Genomic DNA, 20,140 nt, shown 5'->3' with positions numbered 1-20,140 from the left:
CATTCCTGCACTCTAGTGCTGGAGATCTTTTTTTCTAGGTGGAGCTGTGGAGAGCTTTAATTCACAGTTTATTTATCTTTGGATGATTTGTTTAAATGATGATATTTTTGAACTATATTTTATTAAATGGCAGAGTACTTGCTCCTTCCCTTTGGCAGAGAATGTGCTTTCATGATGGATTTGAATTACTTCATCATATTTCCACACTTAAATATAAGCAAGTGATGGGCCAGAATCATGGCATATATGTGCTCTAAATTGTCTATATTTGGATCTGCACTTTCAGTGGACAGGATGAGTAATAACAAGCATAAGATGAGGGAGTGGGAGACTTCAGTGGGACCATAGGAAAAAATTCTATTGATGTGTGTACAGAGCATTGGACTTGGTTGCCTAGAGCAGCTGTAGAGTTTCCAATACAACCTTTTTTGTGAAGAAGAGGTTAAACAGCAGTTTTTTGGGGGAATATCTTAGATTGTAGAGCTGATCCTTTCCTGGAGCAGGGGATTGACTTAGAGGCTTTCTGAAGTTGCAGCTGAGTTTGTAAACTAATTAGTGTTGGAGAAATGTACTAAGAACCTCAACATTTAAAAGATTGTTCACACTGTTTATTTGACATCACCCATGCTAGAACAGTTCATTCTGGTGTCCAGAGTACGTTCCTAGTTAACGCTTCTGCATAATATGGGATACATACGCATATACATACACACACACACACACACACACACACACACATATATATATATATATGTGTGTGCCTCTGTGCAGTGTAGATGAGGTCACACTTGGGACAGAAGGGAGTTATCTGAAGGTGTTTTGTGCCACTGGCTGTCATGACTGGGGAACAGACTCCTCGTCTGCCTTATTAGCATAGTCTTGAATGTTTTATTAGTACAGGTACTGCCAGAGGTTTTGTTCCAACCCTACCTTCCCCAGCACTGCAATCAAGCATTTAAAAGAAAGGAGAAATTTCCAAAATGTTGGTATTCAGCTCTAAGCAATGTTCAAAGTCTGTTTTGGTTCAGGCCCTATTGTTTGTCTCTCTTCTGAACTTATCTTCACAGCACTGATTTCACTGATATATCACTGCTATATCACTGCTGTGATATATTATGTGATTCAGTGGGGATTATCCTGGTTTACATTCACCAGGACTCAGAAGACAGCTTTGTTAATGGGAAAACCTGGCATGTTGGTTTTTTTTAAGTACATTGGGTGAGGTAGCAAGAGAAAAGGATGTGGATGATGTAGAAAGAGCTAGGGATGTGCAGTTTTATGATCTAGCTTGGAAACAAAAAATTCCAGAATCATGCAACTGACAGTGACGTACATAAGCAGTAGTATATTTTCGGAAGCTTGAAAGAAGGTCGTTAGCTTTGCAAGAAAGGTGGATGTTTTCCAGTCTCTCTCTGTTTAGTTTGTGCGGTCAGTTTTTAAAATTTGTGCCGCTCAGAGAACTTGCACAGTGCAATTTCTCGCCCAATACAAATCCTTCTTCTGTTAATTTCATGAAGAATCAACCTGCAGTGTTCCTGTGAATAGGACCCCTGGGCTAATGAGGACCTTGGGTTGATTAGGACCCCAGAAAGACTTTGCTTATCAAAGAGGTGATTCTGAGCCCCATGTTATCTGTGGCCCAAATGTATTCAGATGTTACCTAGAGTAGAGGTGTCCATGATTGGTAACTAAGAGCATGGACAGGAGCTCCACATTGCACATCTAGACTAACTGTTCCTACTGGTTTCATGGGGGAAGAAAGGCTTGCTGAGGCAAGTATGATGCAGCTGTTTAATCTGCTGTCCATGATATAGAAGTTGTTGATAAAGTCTGTCAGATTTCCTCCACAGTAACCCTCTTTCCCAAGAATGGAACTTCTTGAGCTTGAAGGTTTTGGAACAGATCCATGATAGGATTTTACCTGTCTTGTGAGAGAGAAGCTATCTGTGGCCTAGAATTAAGAAAACTCCTAAGAACTTGATGCTTTTTCTTGCATAACCTGTACATTTTTATCTTTTGATTTTGAAGGCCAACCTGGGAAAGAGCCATGAGGTCATGGCTCCCAAGATGGGGACTTGCTGAGGTAACCTTTAGGGGATTTCCTTAGTACTGTGAAATGACAAAGAGGCTAAGAAGCTCTACTAGCATTAAATTTCATGTGATTATAAATAATTCCAGGGTAATGGACATTTTAATATAGATCCATGAGCCAGCCCAGAAGAGAAACTGAAAGACAGTGTTACGAAGTTCTTCCACAAGGGACATTAGGAAAGGAGTAGCAACATACTTGTTAGCACTCCAAAGGCATGCTGGAGCTTACATCTCCTGAAAAACACATAAGCAAGAGGAGAAAGCTTGAAAGGAAACAGGACGTTGAAGGAGATTCTGTCATGCATTTGACGTGGATGACTGGTCTGTACTTGAAAGATTCTGTAATCCTCTGAGAATGCTGACAGTACTGGGCAGACAGGCATTTCCTACAGAAAGCCTTGCTGCTTTTGTGACCCTAAGGAAGGCCCCCAGAGGGTGATAAGCAATCACAGAATCTACAGACATAAGAAAAATCCCATGCATTTGATAACTGTAAACTTTCCTTGCTCTCAACAGGGTTGTCGTCCCTTGTGGTTTGGGCCACTGGGAATCCCAGGGAGTCCCTGGCAATGGGATCCAGACAAATACTCTCATCATTACAAGGATGGAAAATACAGTCTACTGCATATGCATCCAGCTCATAACTGTAGGGAAATGGTAACTATCATCTCTTCTTCGTTCATGAAGGATCTTATTGTGGTTATTCTGAAACCCTCTGCCCTAATTCAGATCAACTCAAGCATTTATAGTAATTTAATGTACTAATCTACAAGTTAACAGATGAGCAAACTGTTCACATAATGGGCTCAATGGGCATCAGCTGTTTCCGCTGGTTTTTATGACAGGAACTGTTGTAACTGTTTAAAAATGAAAGTATCCCTCTCCTTAACAGGTTCTGGTACCCAGTGAGCAGGCTGTGCAATCTTTCACCATGTAGGTCTTATCAGACAGGACAAGATGCAAGATACCCAGGAGCTTGTGAGATTTCTCTTGCACCTTCTCCTGAGGTATGTCCAGTTTCTAACACGCACATGATAAAGGAATAATACCATCAGCAAGAACAAAGATGCTGCAGAGGAGACAAACTGTTCTTCCCACCCGTGTCTCAACTCATGGAAGATGCGAAGGATGAGCAGGGAGGAAAGATAAATCTGTAAAGGGTACAGAGATTTACCTGACTTAGCAAGGACCCTATTGGCTTAATGGTTCTTCTGGTAAGCCATCCTTAGTCCCTTGAGGCACACTTCTTCTAGGGACCAACTCACAAACAAGTCAAGGTATATTCTCTTTACTGTGTATGCTAATACTCTTGGGTATTAAATGGGTATTAATAGAGGCATTAAATGGTGGAGTTATGGAAGATGGGTACTAAGGAAATGGGGCTCACACATTTGTTGTCTGGCTCAGGCTGTGTCTTAAAAATCAGACCCCAGGCATCAGAGAGACCTATGCTGTGCCTGTCTTGTGATAGACTCAGACAGACTTGTTTTGGCATGGCTGGGGTCAAGAAAGGTGTCACTGTGGGGGTACTGATCTTCTTACACCCCCTGATCACCAGGGTGCGGCACATTTTGATGACACACTGAAGGGTCTTTCAGCAGCAGAGGGGTTTTGCTGAGGAAGGAGAGCAGAGAGACCGACCAGCCAGAAGAGCAAGGGAGGATTAGGTCCTGCATTTTATGAACTTTAGGCCTTGCATGGAGCATTTACCAGATGACAAAATTAGGTAGGTTTTTTGAAATAGCTTGTGAAATATGGCACAAAAAAAAAAGGGTCTTCTAAAAACATGTTCCTTTCCTAAATCAGAAGCATCTTTTTATAAGTAGTGCTTCTCACAAATGGCAGATCTTCTACCATGGGATTTTCTTACTCCCTTTTTCTTGAACTCTCTGTCAGGATGAATATAATAGCTTCACTATTTTACAGCAAAAATACGGAGGTTTGGGTTCTAAAACTGTTAACAACCCACAGATAACTAACATTCATTTATTAACAGTATACAGGAAAGAATTACATTTTTCTTCCAATCCAGGGTTTCATTAAAACATTCTCTGTTTTTGAAGTTCAGAAACAATAATTTGCAAAGAAACCTTTAATCAAAACAAAGGAATTGGATTCAGATTTTTTTTTCGCGTAGGAGAAGAAAGGATGGTTTGTGGGAACAACTCATTATTCTGTAACATTATCTCCTTAAGCAAATCTTTCTTTCATATGCATGAAAACTGCTAGTTTGCTAATTCTGGGCACATGAAGACCTGTGTTTACACACAGCACAGGCTTGGTCAAAGCACATTTGCTGGTTCAGTCTTAGTATGCGTTATAGTTGGTATTGAGCTGTGGAACAGTGCTGAACATAGCTTGGAACTTCCACTTGCAAAGAAATTGCATTTAATTTCTGATATAACAAATGCATTTGCAAATGAAAATTCTTGCAAATCATGATGGTTTTGGTTTAATTTGGAGAAGTACTGATATTAAGTGTCAGACATGGAAAAGTCTTCTTGGGGCAGCAAGAGCTACTGGCTGAGATTAGCACAGGTAATATCAGCAAAACTGTAACTGACAGGATACTAATTTCATTTTGTGATACCAGAGCATGACACATCTGGGTTCAGTCCTCTTTTAGTAAGCTGAAAACGAATATAGAACAGACTTGCTACCCCTTAAAGCAGTAAAACTGTAGAAGAATTGTTCCATGGGGGTAGTAGAAGGGGGAAAATCCACAAGAGGCATACAGACCCAGAGCAAGCTCAGCTCACTGACATAGGCTATAAATTCTGACAGTGAAGGACTGCACAAGAACCCTTGTGTGCTGTATCAAAGGAGTCAAATGGGAGCTCTCCTTTGACCAGATCTGTGGCTGTGATGTTAAATTTACCTGCAACCTTATAGTTCTTTTGCAGTTGAATATAATTTCATCATCCTTTATATTTTATCTAAAAGCTCTTGGGTTCACTTGTTTAGGAGCAAGAACAAAACAGCCTGCAATAGTCTCTTTGTTGGGAGTGATAAATATTCAGCAGAACATCTCTCAAATGAGATTTGAAAATCAAAATTTTGATTTTGAAAATCAAAAGAGATTTAAAGTCTTTTTTAATTAAAACCAAAGAAAAAAAGGGTCTTTAGAATGGCAGACACAGAGAAATTGGGTAAAACTTCCAGATCAACTATTTAAATTCATTCCTTCCTACTCCCCTAGGATTTCTAATACTTATAAAGAAAATACATGCTGAAAGATAAAAGAGAGAAAATATAGAATAATAAATTTCAATTGTACATAAAAGGAATAAGTGGGAGTATGGGAACATATTTGTAACTGTTTTCTTATTGCTAAGTGGGACAAAATGACTCCAGAAAGGCATGGAATTATTTAAACCACATATTTAAACAACTCATACTTTGTTGATTTTTCAATACACAATTTCCTTACAGAGAAAAATGTCAAGACAGATTGACCCAGGGTATTCATGATAAAAAAGCCCATTGTTTTTATATTATTGATTTGTTTTTGAATAAGTAGCTGAGCATAGGATTCATTTACTTAATTATATACATTTGAGCTGTTAACTTTAGACTCCCTTTATACTCAGTGGACAGAAAGGGCATTTGTAGAGCGCCATTTATTGCACCATTATGTAGACCTCTGAAATGGGTGGATGAATTTTTAATGACAGTTTCTTTCAGGGGCTGTAAAGACAGTTGACCATAACTAGTGCTGATGTTGACCTCCACTGTGCAGAAATCTCAGTTTAGTCAAGATGAACCACTCCGTGGGAGTGCTTCCACTGCCCACACAGTATGCAGTGCCATCAAAGAGGGGACAGGAGATGTCCATGTGATAGTGCAAATAAGATACTGGATCTATTGGAAATCCATCTTCTTCTCCAGCAGCAACTAGATAGAAGACTAGATAGGACACCCTGCAGAGTCTGTAGTATAGTTGTGCTGTATGTAAATGCAGAGACAACTTAATTGAGGCAGTCATTGCTGTTTACTGTCTGCTGGGTATATTGCCAAAATGAAGGGATATGGCAGCTATTTACACAGGCTGGGAACCAGACATCTAATTTAGATGCCTTAATTTCAGCAGATTGGATTTCCCTCTGGAGGTCCTCAAAGGTGCTTACTTTTCCCTGTTAGTTATTGTGTGATTTTTAGCACTTACTTTTGGAAGGATGTTCCATTACATGCCAAGAAGTGGGCACAACACATGTACCTAAATGGACAGGATCTTAATTTATGCAGTTAAATACTGTATGTGACCTTGGTATTTCTAAGAAAAGTGATCCTTAAGTCATGTGCCAGATGTGGGTGATGGAATTTTGCAACTGAGTTTTCATTGTATCTTCAGCGTTATTTAGAAGTCGACAAATGCCAGCTCTCTGTGTGCTGGATACTAAGAATTGCAGTTGTGTTTCAAAACCATGGTGATGCATTGACCCAGAAAGCACAAATTCCCACCCTTCTTTTGGGGCTGTTTGCTTGTTGGGAATGGAACGGCAGTCCTTCGGGCAAGGTGTTAGTGGGACTTGGTTGTTTCTAGAGGAACAGTACACATCTGAGATCCAGCTGCTCTCACCTTAAGACAGGTGTTTACACAGACAGAAGAACTCATGCCTCGAAAGTGACCACAAAGGGAACCATGGGTGACAGTCCCAGATAGAGGTGTCTCCCAAAGGCAGACTTGTCCCAAGGAAACAAGTCCTTAAGACTGCTCTGATTTCAGTGGGTTTGGGGGTCTCTTTCTCTGTGCTTCATTAACCAGTTGAAGAAGCAGCACCTCCCTGTTTGACATGGTGCTCTTGGGGCTTAGTGACCTGAGGTATACAAAAACTGGAATAATGAAGTCTCTAAAATACTCAATTTCAATCTACTAGAGTTAAGAAAATTGCACTGTTTTTCCAAATCATCCTCTAGCCCCATCTACCATTTATTAAACATCTCTTCAGCTCACTGCCTTTTTTGTAAACCTGGTTGTCTAACAAAAGATCTGCTGGGAAACACACCAGGTAAATCACTGAATTTAATATAAGTACAAAACGAAGAGCTGGCTGACATTTAGATAGACTGACCTTTCAATAGACAAGCTGGTGTGTGATTGAAACACTGCCTCATTCAAGGTTTTAAGAGGTTATTTCACATAACAAAAAAATGTAAAAACGAAAAGGTAATTGGAAAGCATAAAGAGAGGGATCATTTAATCTCACCTGATACCAATCACAATCTCAGTTCTATACCATTCAGTATTTCTGCATTATTTTACCCAAATATACATCGGGGGGGCAGAATTTGAAGTTTTGTTATTGACAGGCCATTTAAGATTTTCAGCAAAGACACCAAAACAAGTCAGACAAGTGATAATTTTTTTTGCTTGCTCTGTCATCTTAAATTCTCCCTCTTTGTTGTTTATATAATTTGTCTTATATTTGTCTCTTCTTCAAAGGTCATGTGACAAAACCGGTTTTAGAAACCTTTATAAAGCATTGTTTTGTTCAGCCAGAACCAGCAGCTTTGTTACTAAAGGCTTGCATTATCTTGGTCTTAGAGAACACAGAGCATTTGAAAGGGCTTTTACAGAAAACTATTTGAAAACAGAGGCTATGTCATTTTTTAGAGAAAACATTTAATTTTTGACGACTCTTAACTTTTTAAAGTGAAAAATATCTTGTGTTCCTTTTGTTTTCACTTATAAATAAGTGGATGGATCAGTCAGGTAGGCACTCCCAGCATCCTGCACAAACAGTTCCAATTTTCAGTCCAATTATAATCCCAAATAAAGCAAAAAAGATAGGACCAGGACAAAATGGAGTAGAAAAGACATGCTTTAAATGAATGAGACAAGATTTTTCACTGTTTTTCTTTTCATCCAATCTTTTCCTTATAAAAATAACTTACATTTCTCCAGTTGGCTTCAGGATCACAGTTTTTGAGCTTGGAAATTAGGAGCAGTTCTGAATAAAATTATGCCTACTAAAATCCAGCATTGAATATATTGAAAATTTACATTTTCCCAGCATCAGCCAACTGCTGAAACAATGGGCATTTTAGTAATTCTGAAGTGATTCACTGAGACATTCAGCTGACAAGGCCAGGAATGCAGTGTAAAACCCTAATTAAATGATACTGTAAGGAACATTTTGTATACGGTAGTTTTTCACAGGCCATTCCACTTCACAAAAACTTTTATGCTTATATCTATACTTCATAATAATATATAATTACTTATTAATTGATCTCATGCACATACCACGCACAAGAACTCCAGTACCTGAACCAAACTGAAGTGACTTGTTTATGTCACCCAAGAAAATAACCCAGCTCTGAACATCCCACCACATTTCACTTTTGCTTTTCTCTTTTTCTATTCAGAGGTCAACTATCTGCACTTTCAAAAGCCACCCAGTAAAAACATGGTGGCAGATACAGTTGCAGTCTTTGCAGAGCACTCATTGGTATAAAAGTTGCCCTGTACATTTCAATTCACACTTCAAAAACTGTCAAGTGTCCAATTTTTTTAATAAACTAAGATGGTTTAGAAAATTACTACAGCTATGTGGATCAGACAAAAATGAATAGCTGTTTGAAGTATGCTTTTTAGATGGAACTCTCTGATCAGCATCACTCTAACTCACTTTGATATAGTTATTGGCTGCTTGGCTATATTTGAGTTTCATGCTGTTTTCCTAGTTGGATTGCAGAGTTTCTTCTCCCTCCCTCTGAGGGAGACTCAAACCATGGCATTTGGTTACAGACTTCAAGGCCTGAAATTCAAAGATATTCAGAACCTGCATCTCTCTCTAGCCTGGTGCAGCTCTTTCAGCAGTAAGATAAGACCACAGTTCAGCTTTGGCCCTGAATTCAGATTTCAAAAATAGGGAAGACAATTTGTCCAATTGCTTTACATGCAATTAGTCAGGTGGTCAAAATCACCTTCCTGCTGGGGTCTGTGGCAAATCCAGCCTCCTATTACGCTGATGCAAACTAACGCTTCACTGCAAGTAAACATCCTTTCTGTTCATTTGCATCAGCATCACTGAAAAGTGTATTTGGTCCATGTCCACAACAATTTCACAGTATCATAAAGAAGAAAAAAGCCCATTTTTTCATGCCCAGATGATTTTCTCACTTCCTGAATATTATATTATTGTGCATTCAAGCATAATTAATGTTCCTGTCACTTCACCCACCGCCAGCAGAAGCAGAAGTATTTTTATTCCATAATTGCCTGTTTTTCAGTGTCCATGAAAATGATTGTATTGACATTACTGGCTCTCACAGAGAGACAGAAGAGCATGAAAGGGAAAGTGTTCCGGTATATGAATCTGCAAGCACCTGCAATGTCATATATAATGTGACCAAAATTTTAACGAATGCTGGAGTTTTAAAAGACTGTGTCTGAAGATCTCTCTTCATCTTGGAGTATCCTGATCAGCTGCATGATCCCCAATTATCCCCTACAGTAGTGGAGATAGCTCTTGGAACTGTGGCTTTGACAGCTGCAACAGCTGCTGATGCATGAAAGCCAAAGAGCTTTTGAATCCAGTGTGCAACAAGACAGTTCTTCCTCCCCATTTCTGCCTTTAAAAGCTGCAGTAGAGCAGGGTTTGAGGATTGAAACTTTAGATGGCATCTGCCAGCGCAACATCAGGAGGGTTTGCAGGGCTGACTGCACTTACACTCCAAGGAGTTGATAAAACTGGTGTCATGAGGGCCTAGGTCGTCATGGGTTTTGAGGAGTCTCTCCCATTTAGATTGATAGGTCATGGGTTCTGGCCTAATCGGCATTTTAGCACCCTGGGAAGGTTAGATCAGCAGAAAGCAGAAGCATTTCAAGGTTGTAAAAGTACTTGTAATTGTGCTGTTTGAGTAAACAACATCTGAAAGCACCTAGCAGGACAGTAATTACTTTATCAATTTAGGTGCCAAAACAAAACACTTAAAAGCAGTTTCTGGAAAGACCTGTCCAATTTAAAAAAATTAAAAAGAAAAAGCCAGCAAAAAGGTTTTCAAAGTGAAAAGGAATGCTAAAAGTCAAACAACACAAAATTATTTCTGCCATAAAACTGTACCATATCCTGATACCATAGAGTATTCCAGTCATGTATTCAAAGAGATGAACAAAGGATAACTGGAACAAAAAAAAAAAAATTAAGCCACAGCTGGTACATTTTGAGTGACTAATCATTCTGTGTCTAGTGAGTACAGGGGAAAATACATGGATATAACCAAGGTCAGAAGCACAAGGCTTCAATAGTAATAATCAAAATGTTTTTCCAAACAAAAAAAATACTTAGATTCACACACAGTTATGAGGTATTTCTTCTTAACAAATAAAATCTTGTGGCAAAAAACCCCACAGGACAGAGGAGTTTAGAAGGAACCACTTAAAACCTAGATTCTAACATTTTTCTTCTACCACTGGTAGAGTGCCAGCGAAGGCTGAATCTAAATTGTTGCCAGAGAGGAAATGGGAGGCATTAGGGACTGAGTGCCTAATTTCTGCATTCTGGAACACTGCCATGCTGTGATATTGAAAGGTGGGAACTGGCTAATCATCCTCAACTAGGCAGTTAAAATAAAAGGTTATCCAATTTTTGCAGTGGCAACCCAAGCAATATCAGAGATTAGAAGCAGCAACAATTTACCTGCCATATTTATCCCTGAAAATTTTGCATTAACTTTATGGAAATAGAAGCATCATGGAAGTGATTCAAATCATGTTCCTTTTCCTCACCTGGGAAATGGTTCAGATCATTGATCACTGCCCTTGACACTCTATGTGAGCTGTAGAAAGATACAGGAAGACACAAAACCTGAGCTAAGCTGTGCAGAGATTCCTTCAGGACATAACATTTCTTCCTCAGCCTTACAGTCACCAGCATATTCTATGCATTTAGGAGAAACACATAAAGGAAATTCAGGCTCAAACGGTTTCAAACAATGAAATATGGAGGTCAGAAATTCTCAGAGGAAATCCAATATGCTTCTTCATTCCTATTTTTTCCCTACAAATCTGTTTTAGGATATTGTTGCAGAGACAAGCATTTAATTCTGGGAAGTTACAAAACTTCCATTTTGCAGCTCACCTTATTTCTTCCTTTCTTGCTTTTTAAAGTCTGAGCTTAGTTTACAGAGGTAACTTGTGTGATAGATTATACAGTCCCTCCTCTATCTGACCTGCCAGTAACTGGAGAAACTATGAAGACAGCAAAGGGACTGAATGGAGGAGGAGGATTCCCAAAGCTGTCGTAGCAATATCATGCATACAAGGAGCACTATACCCAGCCTTCAGTAAGGAGGCACAGACCAAGATGCAGAGGGAAGAGAGCTTGGGAAAGAGAATAAAAACTAAATTAGAGAAGGGATATGGAAAGACAGAGAGAATTAGAGGAAATCTTGAGATGGATGAGAGGAAGCAAAATTAAAAAGGAGAAATTAACACTACCTAATAAGGAAATGGTAGTGAAAGAGAAATCAAATATAAAAGTGATTTCAAAAAATGTGATCATGATGAGAAAATGAAAAACCACCATTACCTACAGAAGGGCGTAATGAAAACTTCCTCTTCAAGCCCTCCTCCTCTCTGAGGTCAGAACAGATACCTGATGTCAGCCATTGGGCGAAGGGGTGGTGGCTGCAGCCCCTTTGCCCCTGGCACCCACAGCCAGGGTTACACTACTCTGCCTCCCTGCCAGCCTGGCACAGCCGCACTCTCAGCCAGGCTCAGGGGTGAGCCACAGAGCACCTCAGTCCTGCCCAAATACACCAGTGTGAACCCTTCAAATGACTTCCAGGGACACCAGCTCTCCACTTCTCATGCATTGTCTACCACTTTTTCACATTTTTAACTTAAGAGTGTACTGTGACTGAGATAAAGGAAGATACCTCCTTGTGGATTGAATGCTAAGATCATATCAACCTATGTTTCAGCATTATCAATGGAAATGAGAAAAACTTACCTATAGGAATAAACCTGTCAAAGATTAAGGGGATTAATTTGAGACAAATCACGCCCTTCTATCTGTTACTGACATTGGATTTTTTACTTTCAGATACTCTTCTGTTTAATCTCCTCGAGATATATTAAGCTAAAAAAATATTAAAACACCTAGAGCACGATTTTAGCGAGTGTTTCATCACACTGGAAAAATAGAAACTGCTCTTTATAGGTGGCAAATAATTCACCTCAACCAGCTACATATTGGTGTAAGGGGTGGGTTTGTTTGATTGTTTGCTTGAACTTAAATGGCATTAATTTGTTTCTGACTGTCAAAAGACAGTCAATTAAAAAGAAAAGCAAGGAAAGAAGAGAGAGTAGGTGCTTCAGAAAAAGGTGTTTCAACAAAGAAGAGCATTGCTTTGAGAATGAGAAATATATCCTGATTTCACAGTGCTGCATTGCAGTGGAAGAATAGACTTACTGAGCTATGAGGGTGAGTTTGTATGTCACAATATACTTGTGTCCCTCGGATTCATTTCTACAGATATAAGGCTACAAAGGAGTGTGTGCAAAGGTTAACGAGCTCATTTTAGAATCTCTTTTTCCCAGCAGTTTCACAGGAGCCCAACCTTAAAAAATCATTCTCAGCTGTTGATGCATCTTAGACACAGCCAGGCTGCAGGAGCTGTGATGACCAGGGAGGGAGCAAAAGTCCTCTGCTCTGCACATCCCTTCCAGAGGGACCACAGCACACTGTCTTCTGCCAGAGGTGCTGTAGAGGGTCTGCCAGGGAGTGCTGGTCCTCCACATCCTGGGAGGATCTGTGCAGCAGGTCTTGCACAAATCTCGTCTTGCACAAATCTTGGCTTGCACAAGTCAAACTCTACACCAAAAGCCAAGACACCACAATGGGCTGCTAACTTAGGGCAAGCAACCACAAAAGCACAGTCCCTGCTCTGGCAGGGCCCCCACACTCTGTGTGGGCATGTTCTACCATTCTGTGAAATACCAAGAGACCTTAGAGCTGTACAAATCCTCACACATGGGCCCTGTAAACTGGCTACAGTAAGGTTAGAAGCATAGAATCACAGGGAAGGCTGCCCAACTGGTCAACTTCAGCTCAAGGCAGAGAAAAAAAAAAATAAGAGGACACCTAATTTCTGAGGTCAGTTCTTCAAAGCAGGGGCTGTCAGTCCCTGTACATTTTATAGCCCCTTACAGAGTGGCCTTCAGGCCAGCAGCCATAGCTTCAAGCTTATGCAACACAAATGCTTATTAATAACTGTATCAGTTTTACATCGCACTCTCTAAAACAGGTTGCACCTCCTCCCACCCCCAGCCCAATCAATCAAAAGCCCTTAAAATAAATCTTCTCATTCATGCTTATAATCAAGTCTCAGAAAAATAAGAGTAGGTATTTGCTATCACACAAAATTAGGTTATCATCTCCAAATTATTCTTAGCAGAATGTAAAAAAAAAAAAAAAGAAAAATGTTTTTTCTTTGTCTATGCTCCTTTCAGTCTTGGTACTAGTTCTTTCTCTGACCTTGCTTCTAACTCCTTCACTGGTGAATGCAATTTTGAGTTCAATACAGCATATCCTGGGAGTGCCTCTCCTATCACTGTGAGGGATGATTCCCAATGCCACTCACAGACCATGTGTGAGCACAAGGGACAGAGGCTGTCCCAGGCACTCTCTGTAAAGTCAAACCCAGCCACAGGCTGTGGATAACACAGTGGCACATTACTGTACCTACACTGCTGTTTGCATAAGAGATATTTATTGTCTTACAGTTGAAAAGCATCATCTAGAACTTTCATTTCATCCAGGAAGCACAAAAGTGTCTCCAACATAGAGGACAAATTTCAGATAATATTTTGTAACTGAGCAAGTCATTAGTTGGGAAATTGAAAATCACTGACATGCTCTGAGTCACCACTAAATTCCAAACACAGCTTCTATTGCACTGGTGACAGTGACGGCACAGATATAATATCAGTTTGTAAAGTGTGCATTCAAAAAATGCCATAATGTCTTTTCATAGGTAATTGCATCACAGGAAGGAAACACTGCAAGTGAAAAATTAGAAACATTGCAATGAAACTGTAGGTGGATTTGCACATTCCTCGGCAGATGTAACACAAAATCTATAGATGTGGCATGATTATTTTAACATTTCTAAGACCTGTAAATACCAGACAGAAGCATAGTCACTGTAATTGAAAGAAGGTTCTGTTAGAAAGTCAGATATTTAAGAGTTCTGTTGTAACCGCTGGACTCTGCCTAGCAGGCTGCTGCTCCCTGAGAGCTCAGTGATGGTTTCCTAGGGCCATGCGATTGATCGCATCCCGGAGCCCATTTCAGACAGCCCCGCGATCTGGCTCCGGCAGCCAGCAGCGTCACAACGCAGTGGATGGTAAAGAAGGCAGAGAAGGGTCTCTCATGAGGGTTTGAGATGACTTTAATCACATCTCGTCCCCACAATGTTCAGAGGTAGAGGGACAGCGTGGTCTGGGAGCAGGGTGGTTTTGTCAGGGGCCCAGGGGCGCTCCCTGGGCGGGGCTGGGGCACAGGAACAAATAGGGAGAAACTGAGGGAGGGGCCAAGGCCAGGGAGGGAGCAGGTGAACACATAGAATCACGAGGTTAACAGGCTACCACATCTCACCCTTTTCAATTTAAAATGAAAAGGGAAGAGCTTCATTTTTATGCAATTGAAAAATGGTAAAATAATGCAAAATAATTAAACCAAAATGGATGATGCAGCTGGTTGTTGTCTTTGGAGATCGGTACTGGCTGAGTTCTCACAGCAGTGGCTTTCGTGGCTTCTTCTGCTGGGATGGCGTCTTTTTGGTTACTGCTTTCTTCACTTCTCGTCAAGGTGGTGTGGCGAACGGGGAAGGGGGATTGTGTGCAGTTGTGTGCAGCTGCCAATCTTCGGGGCCAGCCGGTTCGCACCGTCTCCGGACCAGGTCCGCTCCGCAGGTCCAATCCAGGGCTGGGGCTCCCCCCAGGCACAGGCAGAGTTCCTTCGTAAATCACCACAGTTTTCCAGTGGTAACCCACCACACATTTGAATGTAGGCATTATAATTCACAACCACTTGTCTGGAGGTTCACCTGGGGAATAGCCACGGCTAGGAGGAGTTCACACGTCTAAAAGAAAGATCATGTATATTCCAACAGGAAGAATGAAGAGATATAGATTACCTCTGCAAGACATCTTTGATGACTACATGTGACTGAAAGGGTCATGGCATGACTCCCTGGACACTGAACTGATCAAGTAATGTGACCCACTTTTGTAGATAAACAGAGACATTTGGGGGAAGGGGGAAACAAGAAGCAGAATTTTTTTCAAGAATTATTTTTCTAAGCTTGCAAATTTCATTTTAAAATATAATAATAAATATCTGTCTTTAAAAGGACAGAAGGGGCAAGAGATAGGGGAAAAAAAGAAAATTGAAAAATGTTTTTTTCACCTAATCATTCACTGGAATATTTTAAGGTTCCTCACCAGCTGATTGGTTAAAATAAGTTTAATACAGGCACAACTTAGAGTCACAATTTTTTTACATATAATACATTCCCCAAGAGTCACTCCATTCATTCCCAGAAGGAGATTTACCTAAAAGAAAACAAAGAATTCTTAGAATTCATGTCAGAGGAATATATAGATATTCCTCCAAATGATCTTCTTTCGCTTTTTTTGCCATAAGAAATGTTGCATTTTTGATCTTTAAGACTTAGAAGTTGCCAGCAATTACAACTCTCCTTGTGTTGTCTGAAAGAGGTGAAACAAAGGGCAGGGATTAACACCTTATAGACTTAATTAAAATGTTTCCAGAACCATACTCAGAGAGATAAGTTCCTCTCAGAAAAAAATAAAATTAATCTTTAATGCTATGACATTTCCATCTTTTTTGAATACACTGTTCAAACCATTAATATTTCCACTGAAACCTTTCCATGAAATAACCATAGTTCACTGCAGTTACACTTGTATATTCTGTGAATACAATACCAATAATAAGGCTCATATAGTTTTATCTTCATGGTTCCATGAAAGATAATAATGATGTCTAATGGTTTCATCACCTTTTCACCAACTAATTATTTCATTTGTACAGCTGGAAAGCACACATAGGAACCAGGCTCACTCACAAAGGAAATGAAAAAGGAAAAGTGGACAGAAAGAAGTAGAAGGAAAATAATTGTTGAAATTCTACGTATTGCTAACACAAACTGTGAGAGTTGTGTATCCCTGTGGAGCAGAAAAACAGACAATTCAGAGAAGCTCCTCAGAAAGGTGGGATGTGGTGTCACAGGTACGGCATAGGCCAAGCTGCTTGCCCCATTAAGGACATAAAATTAGAGAGGATGTGGTGATTTGGCATGAAAAATAGGTGGAGCTGCAAACATGAACCTTCCAGGTATAGGTGACATGTGCCAGCAGCCTGTACTTGTGCTTGGGATTGCCCCAACCCAGATGCAGCACCTTGCACTTGGCCTTGTTGAACTTCATAATGTTTGTACAGGGCCACCTCTGAGGCTGTCCAGGTCCCTCTGGATGGCATCCCTTCCCTCCAGTGTGTGACTGCACCCCACAGCTTGGTGTCATTGGCAGACTTGCTCAGTGTGCCCTCGATCCCACTGTCTGTGTTGCTTACAAGGATGTCAGACAGTGCTGGCCCCAACCCCGAGCCCTGCGGAGCAGCACCACATCAGACACTTGCCTGCTGGAGCACCCATCCCTACTGAGACATTCCTCTCCCACAGACAGCCTTCTCCACAAGTTCTTGGTAGGGCTGCTCCCTTCTCTGACTCGAGTAAGGCTGTTTCCAGTCTCCATTTATAACTTGACAAAATTTATTTCACTGCCTTCTGCAAGTGCATGTGTGAAGGGAAAAGGTGTATGTACAACCCAGAGTCTCGTTTTCAGGCTCGTCTCTTGATGACTGTTTTCACTTCCCACAGCTGGGAGCTATGGTGAAACTGGAAATACTGAGGGAAAAACCGTGGTTTTGTACTCTGGATCTGCATACCCCAGCCTGGTGCTCTGTGCCTGCCAGGCCTGTACCATTCTCCTGCATTGTGATGAGGTCCTGAGGCAGAGCAACCACACCTCTCCTTCAAATTGGGATTTAACTCCTTTAGCAACGGTCAGGTTTCACTCATGCCCTTTACAGTGCCGCACTGTCTCAGTCTCACTGCATATAAAATGGAAAAAACCCATTTTTCAGCTCACATAGTTGGATTCCTTACTGTTGATGAGGTCTCAAGTAATGTATGCACTCTGTAAATAGTCTGTAAAGCTGCCTAGAAAGACACTCAGATAGGATAGAGGATTGGCATAATCAAGAGAGACACCTGGACTCTCAGTCTGAAAGATATCTGTCCAAAAGAAAAAGTGCACATTAAAACATTAATTGTGCACCTTAGAAATATTATCTTCTGCATTACACTAGACCTATTTGCACTGCTGCAAGATGCTGTTTCTTTCAGATAAAAGCAGTATAATAAATGTCAGGATCAGTGGTGCTGGGCTGATTGGGGGAGATGCTGTTCTGTAATCTATAGAGCTCCACATTTTCTCTCCATCCAGATTTCTAAAACTATCTTACTTCAGAGAATCTCTATTATATTTTAGAATGAGAGTCCCAGAGGTCACCATTCAGTCAATACAAAATTCCATCAAATCACTTGGGGTAAAACCTTTTGTTGACTTTCCTGACATGTCATTTTATTTAGCAATCTACTTTTTGGATAGAAACAGATTGATAAAGCTTTGCTTAAGCATGTTTTCTAGAAGTGCTGGGGTTTTTTGAAGGGATGGTATCTCTTCTTTTTTTAAAAATCAGCTTTTATACTGTACAGCTCTTTGCAGCTGCAGTAGAGCCTGAAACCAGTAAATAAACCAGACCTCCATAACCTGTTGTGGTTCCAATGAACACAGAGAGAAGTAATATTTCACACAAATGAAAAATTTGGTCAATAGGTTTAAGATGTGCATATTTTACACAATTGCATTGTGCATTTGAATTGTGTGATTGAAGCAATAAGAAGCCATGGGAACTTGTGAGGAGAATGTCATCTGCCTCCCTGCCACCTATCCATGGTTCCTGGGTTTACCACAAGCTTTAGTATAAGGGAGATAAGGCTTCCTTGGGCACTTCTGCTGATACTTGGCAAAACCCTGGGCGGCCCTGCATCACTCTGGACCCCCAGCTCCCCTTCCCTTAGGAGCAGCCCGCCTTTACTGCTCCAAGACAGCCAGAGTCAGGCAAGAGAAAACTTTCACCTCCAGGAATCAGTTTATCACACCTATTTGCTGGATGCTACTTCACCATTTTTTTCAGTTTCCCCTAGACCTTCATTTGAAATCCATTAATCCAGAGGTCTCAAAGGCATTAACTCCTTGCAGTCTTTCTCCTTTAGAGCTCCAGAGATTTTCCTTCAAATATAGTTGAGGCAAGTACAGGTGAATTCTCTCTCTAAACCTTGCAATCCCAGACATAAGACTGAGCCAATTGAAATATAAATTTAAAAAGAGAGAAAATAGATCAAACTAAACCAAAATGATGGTCTGCCACACCCTGAGAGGTGTCAGTCCTAGGTGCTTTTGCCTCAGGTTCACCTGCAGCTCTGTACCAAACACGTTTTAGTTTCTACAGCTTTCTGCAAAACAGAGCCATGTCTGCTTGTTTTTTCCCCAGGAGTCCTCTGGGGGTTTTAAAGGACTTTGTAACCACTAATAAAGCAAGTGATGATAAGCAGCCATAACCCACTTGAAGTGTACTGGATTTTAACATCCAGGCTCTAAAGTATCAAATTAGCCAGTAAATTTTTAAAACAAAAATAATATTTTCAAATAGAATAGCCTTACTCGAGAATTTTTGTCCTCAAGGTCCAAAAATTCTTTTGGGCTTTTGTATCTTTTAAAACACCTCCGATCCCATATTCTTGTGCAGACATGTCTTGATTTAATCCTTTTCCTGTGCATGCATACCTAGAAATATTTTAAAGTAAGTGATAGAATGGGAGAAACTGACCACAGCATTGTTGTGACCATGTACAAATCTGTAAAATGACAGAGTCAAAAGAAAGTTTATGTTTTATGTATTTTTCACTTGTATTAGACAGAAGTTACTGACATCATTTGTGGGTAAAATAACTTCCAAAGAAACGATCAATTTTCTATATACACTGGTAATTACCTTAGATAATTTTATCAATTTCAGTTCACTCGTTGGTCCACCTCCAATGTTGCTCCTTGCAGAACTATGGTGCTTGCAGGAAAACCTGTGATGGGACAATGCAGGGTTTTGTTCTAGTATTTGCTAAGGAAATACACAAAAAGGGTGTTTTTAACGGCCACGTTATGGAATAATAAGCTAACACAAGAGGGAATGGAAAGACTTCTGATACACTTAATTGTTTTTTGGATTATATTAGACAATGGCACTGTATGAGGGACACCAGAAAATTATTAACTGCAGCCACAAAGGCAAGGGAATCAGAGAAAACTGCAGAGTTTTGCACTCCAGTCTGAACAGTCTCTAGGTACTCTGAACTCACCTCAATATGTAAATGCCACTGAATACTTCCAATTTCTCTGCTAAGCACCAGAGACTGGCTCGAGCAGTGAGGGGCCAGTTCCTCAGCTCAGCAGGATGCCCACCCTCCATCTGCTGCCTCAGAGCTTGGGGAAATGAGAGCGGGGACACAGGTTCTACCTGAGCAGCACTGCTGAGCATACATCAGCCTGTCAAAGCCCCCTCACCTTGGCCCTAAAGGGAATGACATTTTGGGAAGAAAGTACAAGTTGTGTGGGAGATCGGCCACCCCAAACAGCACCTGCATCTTGCATTTCTTCAGGGAAAGCTTAGTGCCACGACTGAAGGGTTATTTGCCTTTTTTTTCGGTGCCTGCTTAGTCTCAGAATGACATTTTAAGCCCCAACTGCTGTTTCAGACACTCTCCAGGCAGATTCACCTGACTCAGATCAGAAATATTTACTGATCATGTTATCTCCATACTTAACACAATTAGTGTGAAAGAAGCTCACATCAATTCCTTGTTATTGGCAATGCTGATATGAGATCCCAAA

This window comes from Corvus hawaiiensis, chromosome 3 (assembly GCF_020740725.1).
Source record: "Corvus hawaiiensis isolate bCorHaw1 chromosome 3, bCorHaw1.pri.cur, whole genome shotgun sequence".
Classification (NCBI taxonomy): domain Eukaryota; kingdom Metazoa; phylum Chordata; class Aves; order Passeriformes; family Corvidae; genus Corvus; species Corvus hawaiiensis.
This window is presented reverse-complemented; position numbering follows the sequence as displayed.